Here is a 6,236-nt window from a genome sequence, read left to right on the forward strand (position 1 = left end):
TCTTCCACCACAAGACTACAAGCAAAAAGGCAAGGACAAGCTTCAAGAGGAAATCGATGCATTTGAAGAAGCTCCAAAGACCTTAGTCAAGTGGATTCCCAAGACTACTTCAAGTTCCACTTCATCAAGTACGACTACAACTCCAAGGATTCCCATCAAGATGGTGTGGATCCAAAAGAAGAAGAACTAGAGAGTTCTTGAGGGTGACTCCGCCAACATACTTCACTCTTATCATTTTGGCAAGAACAAGTGCAATCAACTTCCACATCTTGCACTAGTTCAAGGAGTCACAAACCCTCTTGTTGGTAAGACAAGGGACAAGGTGACCTAAAAGTTTTCATGGACATCATCCTTTGTGTGCATCACTCTATGTCTATGGATATCCTTGCTTGTTCCTTGTGGGACTAACCCATGTAGGTATTGAAAGTGCAATTCACTCAAATGGATAGCTCCAAGAGATCTACATCAACATTGAGCATCCACATCTTCAATATCTACATGAAGTCATCATCGACAAAACCCAAGGTTAGTTCATCCCTCTTAGGGGGGATATCACATCTAGGGGGAGCTTTACTCTAAGACTTGAGCTAAAGCAACTCTAAAGATGTGAACAAAACAATGCTTTATGTAAAAGTGGTAACCCCACTTGAGCTTAAACGATGAGTATGACCTATGATCAAGTGCTCTCACTTGACTCCTAAGTCAATATACTCATATATAGATGACCTAGTCATCGCAAATTGCTTGATAGATGCTAGAATTGGTTGTGCATGCCTTGTCACATATTTCATTTGCCATCTTATTGTGTGAGCATGCTGGTTGCACATTTTACTCATTCGAGGACATCCACTTGTTGTTTTGAGTGTTTGGTTTTATCTTCTTTTGCCAAGTGGATGGACAAGAATGCCTAAGAACCTCCTCTAGCTATCTATGGTCTTCTCGTCTCAAACTCTATTCATGCTGCATCACAAAATTTGATCTAGTCAGATTCGAACCACTCTGTGTGAGGAGCGCTCGGAGTCCCCGATTCATCATAGACTTAAACTTCCAAAACCTCTTTATGATTCTCGGTCTGACCGATACTCCACTTTCGGTCCTACCGAGATCATTAAGTTGATCTAGGTTTTCGATCTCGGTGCAACCGATTTGAACTTTTCGGTCACACCGAGTTTCAGTAACTGCACGCATTTATGAATCTCGGTGCCACCGAGTCGTTCCACTCGGTCACACCGACAGGGTCGGGCTATATATAATCACGGGCAAAATTTGGAAATTTCTCCGAACCCCTTCGCCCGCGCGATAGCCTGCTCTGCCCTCGTGGTCTCCGGATCGTCTTCTCGCCGCTAGCAGCCTCCAGTCGCTGGTCTCCGTCACTGTCAACGGGAATTCTGCCCCGCCATTGCCGCTGTAGCAAGTCCCCGCCGAACTAGGGTATGGACTTGATCTTTGTGCTATTCCTCAATCTGATTCCTAGCACATTGTGATCATATTGATTCTTGCCACGTTTGAGAAACTTCTATCCAGTCAAAACGCCCGTAGATTAGGTTTGATTCGAAAATTCTAGGTTTAGGTTTCCGCCGAAACCATCTCGGACCCACCGAGTTGAAAAACTCGGTCCCACTGATTTGGCTCTTGCCATTGCACAAGTAAGACTCGGTCTGACCGAGAATTACTTATCGGTGCGACCGATTTTTGAACTCAGTGAAACCCTAGCAGTCTCGGTGCCACCGAACTGTGACTCGGTCCTACCGAGTTCACTAGTTTAGGTTCCAAAACTGCTTCGGTATCACCGAGTTTGAAAATCGGTAGATCCGAGATGATTTCAGTGGGAAACTAAAACTAAGTTTTTGGATCATTCTTTTGCAAAAATACTCTGCATTTTGTGATGCTCATCTTTTCTATATCATCTATAATCTATTCACAGGGTCAGTAGTCAGTTTGCAGCATGTCTGATCAAAGTGATAGCCAAAATATGTCAGAGCAGCAAGTGGTGATGAGTGAGGGCACTAGTCCCTCCAGTTCATCTGATGAAGGCAGCAGGAGCACTCCTAGCAATTTGCCAAAGGCTGCCACGAGACAAAGGAAGAAGAGGACTTCAGATTCCGAAGATGAGGACTATGTGGCAGAGGAAGAGGCCACTTCCAAGAGAATTGAGCCAGCTCAAGGCACTAAGCCAGGTCTGAAAATCAAAAGGCCAGCAGGCAGGCAGCCCATGTCAAAGGCAAGAGCCTCAACTGAGAAGCCCACTCCCCAAGAGCCAGTTGCAGCTGAGGGCAAGAAAAGGAAGGAGAGGGTGAAGAAGACTGTGGCTAGAGTGCTTGGAAAAGCTTCCATCATGGAAGAAGAAGAGGAAGAAGAGGTAGCTGCACCAGCACCCAGGGCACCCAAGCTGATGGGTGATGCCATAAGGTCAGGGGCTACTGCATCTAAGCCCAAAGCTGCCTCCAAGCCAAAACCTAAGAGAAATACAAGGAGCATTCCTGCAGCTGAGAAGAACAAGGCCCCAGTGCCTAAGACTGTTGCTGAGGATGAGGAGGAGAATGTCCTGAGAAAGCTAAAGCCCAAGATCCCAGACCACAACGATGCTCATCCTGTGGCTGAGGATATGAAGCTCAGGAGAGATTCAGGGCTGAGGAAATGAAGAGAAGCAGACCCATATGCTTCAAGGAGAAGGACTACCGTGGACTACAGGTTTCACACCAAGGAGCAGCAGGATTTCTATGAGACTGTTTTGCTAGATAAGAAGCCAATTGTCTGTGACATGAGATGGGTTGATTGGACCTACATAAGGGAGAAGGAGGAACACTACCCAGGAGTATATGACAACTTTCATGCTTGTGGAGTAGCTGACTTTGTTGGGCAGAAGCTCACAAAGTGGAATGAGGAACTTATCATGCAGTTCTACTCCACGACACACTTTTATCCAGATGGGAGGATCACATGGATGTCTGAGGGTACAAGGTACCAATCCACAGTGGCTGAGTGGGCACAGATCATTAATGCCCCAGAGGAGCAAGATGATGACTTGGATATCTATGCCAAGAAGAAGATGGAACATAACTCCATGTCCAATATGTACAAGGAAATTCCAAATGAAGCTCTTGACACCTTCAAGTTTGGCTCTGTGCATTACCTTCTGTCAGGGCTCCCGACGATCAATTGGATACTAAGGCACACCTTATTGCCTAAGTCTGGAGATCACAAGATGATCAGAGGTCATGCTATCAACTTGCTACATGTGTTTGATGTGCCTCAGAAGTTCAAGGTGATGAGCCTCATAGTGGAAACAATTAAGAGGACTGCAGCAGATCAGAAGAGGAGCTGTGGATATGCCCCTCAAATTCAGGAGCTCATCAACTCCAAGATGGGCATGGGCATATATCTGTTGGACAAGGAACACCTGCCCATCCGTCCAGATTTCGAGGACAATGAAGTTGTCATGACTGAGAACGAGCCATCATCTGCTCAAGCATTTGCAAAGAAGGAGAAGGCGAGGAAGGAGAAAGCTGCCAAGATGCCTACCCAAGAGGAGGCATCTGAATACTTCTTGAAGACTAAACAAGAGCAGCTTGGTTACTTGATTGCATCCACGCTGAGGATTGAGCAAAGTCTGGTCACCCTCACTAAGAATCATCAGAGCCTAGAGAGGATCATGGAACAGAAGTTCTATGACTTGGATGTCAAGGTAACGGAAGTTCAGTCTGCAGTGGAGCAGCTTCAGGAGGACATGCAGGAGAGGAGAGGCAGGACTACCACTCATACCTTTGCCAGAGTGCCACGAGGCCCGAGGTCATCTGCCGTGCCAGTTGCTGACACCAGAGCCACCACTTCAGCACCAGCTACAGCCTCAGTTCCACCAGCTCCAGCATCTACTTCAGCTCCAACTCCAGCGACTACTTCAACATCTACAGAAGCCTTCGTCCTTGGAGTGATCCGAACTCCACCACCACCTGAAGATCAAGCCTGAGCGTCGATCTAGTGCTATGCATTTTCTAGGAACTTTTTGCTAACTTGTTGCCAAAGGGGGAGAAGATGTATAGATCATAGGCTTCGAGAGAGAGAGTGTTGCTTTTCTCTCTTGCTTTATTTTGTGGTTTTTCGAACTTGTTTGCTTTTGAGTGCCTGAGATACTACGTCATTATTTGTGAGACATTGATGATCATGTGTTTGATCATAAGCTACACTTAATGTTTGCTTAATATTATCATCTTATCTATCTTGTGTGATCATTCACTTTTCTTGGTGATGAGTGCATGTATTTCATTCTTATCATTTTAAGCGCTCCACCAAGATGTATGTGACATGGAAGAGTAACCCATGACTCTAACTCTTTGTGCATTTGCAGTCCAAAGCAAATTTTAAATATGCACAAATTTAGGGGGAGCTCTTACTTATCACATACTTCTCAAAGCGACGATATATTTCATGCTTATTATCATTTGTCGAAGCTTTGATCTATATGTTGTCATCAATTACCAAAAAGGGGAGATTGAAAGTGCAACTATCCCTAGGTGGTTTTGGTAATTCATAACAACATATAGCTCATTGAGCTAATACTATTCCAAGATGATTATTTCAGGAAAGCTCAATGATTGGCATGGCATGGATGTGAAAGTGGAACCCTCAAAATGCTAAGGACAAAGGATTGGCTCAAGCTCAAAAGCTCAAGACTCTTCATTTTATATTTTAGTGATCCAAGATCACATTGAGTCTTTAGGATAAGCCAATACTATCAAGGAGGTATGAGGTGTTGCTTAATGAGCCTCTTGCTTCATGTGCTTAGTGATATGCTCCAAAACCCTCAACTACTTTCCCATATCCACATATGACCTAAACCCTAAGCCAAACTCGGTCCTACCGATTCTTCCTATCCGGCGCCACCGAGTTTCACTTGTCATTAGCCACTGCCAAACCCTAGCAATTCGGTCCTACCGATAGGGATCTCGGTCTCACCGAGATGGGGTTGCAAACTCTCTGTTTCCCTTTCGTAACTTTTCGGTCCCACCGAAAGAGCGAATCGGTCCCACCGAGATTGCAATGTAAACTCAGTGTTTCCCCTTTGTAACTTTTCGGTCTCACCGAGTTCCACTCGGTCTCACCGAAAGAGCAAATCGGTCCCACCGAGTTTGCCTGACCAACTCTCTGGTTAGCTAATTACCAAATTCGGTCTCACCGAGTTTGTGTAATCGGTCTCACCGAGATTACGTTATGCCCAAACCCTAACCGTATCGGTCCTACCGAGTTGCATATCAGTCCCACCGAAAATCACTAACGGTCACTAGGTTTACATTTTCGGTCCAACCGAGCTTATTGATTCGGTCCCACCGAGATTGGAAAACTGTGTAACGGTTGGATTTTGTGTGGAGGCTATATATACCCCTCCACCTTCTTCTCATTCGAGGAGAGAGCCATCAGAACACACACACCATTCCAACTCATATGTTCTGAGAGAGAACCACCTACTCATGTGTTGAGACCAAGACATTCCATTCCTACCATATGAATCTTGATCTCTAGCCTTCCCAAGTTGCTTTCCACTCAAACCCTCTTTCCACCAAATCCAAATCCTATGAGAGAGAGTTGAGTGTTGGGGAGACTATCATTTGAAGCACAAGAGCAAGGAGTTCATTACCTACACACCATTTGTTACTTCTTGGAGAGTGGTGTCTCCTAGATTGGCTAGGTGTCACTTGGGAGCCTCCGACAAGATTGTGGAGTTGAACCAAGGAGTTTGTAAGGGCAAGGAGATCGCCTACTTCGTGAAGATCTACCGCTAGTGAGGCAAGTCCTGTGTGGGCGTTGGCCATGGTGGGATAGGCAAGGTTGCTTCTTCGTGGACCCTTTGTGGCTGGTTGCTTCTTCGTGGACCCTTCGTGGGTGGAGCCCTGTGTGGACTCGCGCAACCGTTACCCTTGGGTGGAGCCCTGTGTGGACTCGCGCAACCGTTACCCTTCGTGGGTTGAAGTCTCCATCAACGTGGATGTAGGATAGCACCACCTATCCGAACCACGGGAAAAACATCCGAGTCTCCAATAGCGTTTGAATTCTCCAAACCCTTCCCTTTACATTCTTGCAAGTTGCATGCTTTACTTTCCGCTGCCTATATACTCTTTGCATGCTTGCTTGAATTATGTGATGATTGCTTGACTTGTCCCAAATTAGCTAAATTACTTTCGATCCTACACATGCTCATAGCTTAGGATTCCCTTCGTGCCGACATGAGGGGGGGCTGCTAG

Source organism: Triticum dicoccoides, chromosome 4A, assembly GCF_002162155.2.
Source record: "Triticum dicoccoides isolate Atlit2015 ecotype Zavitan chromosome 4A, WEW_v2.0, whole genome shotgun sequence".
NCBI lineage: Eukaryota > Viridiplantae > Streptophyta > Magnoliopsida > Poales > Poaceae > Triticum > Triticum dicoccoides.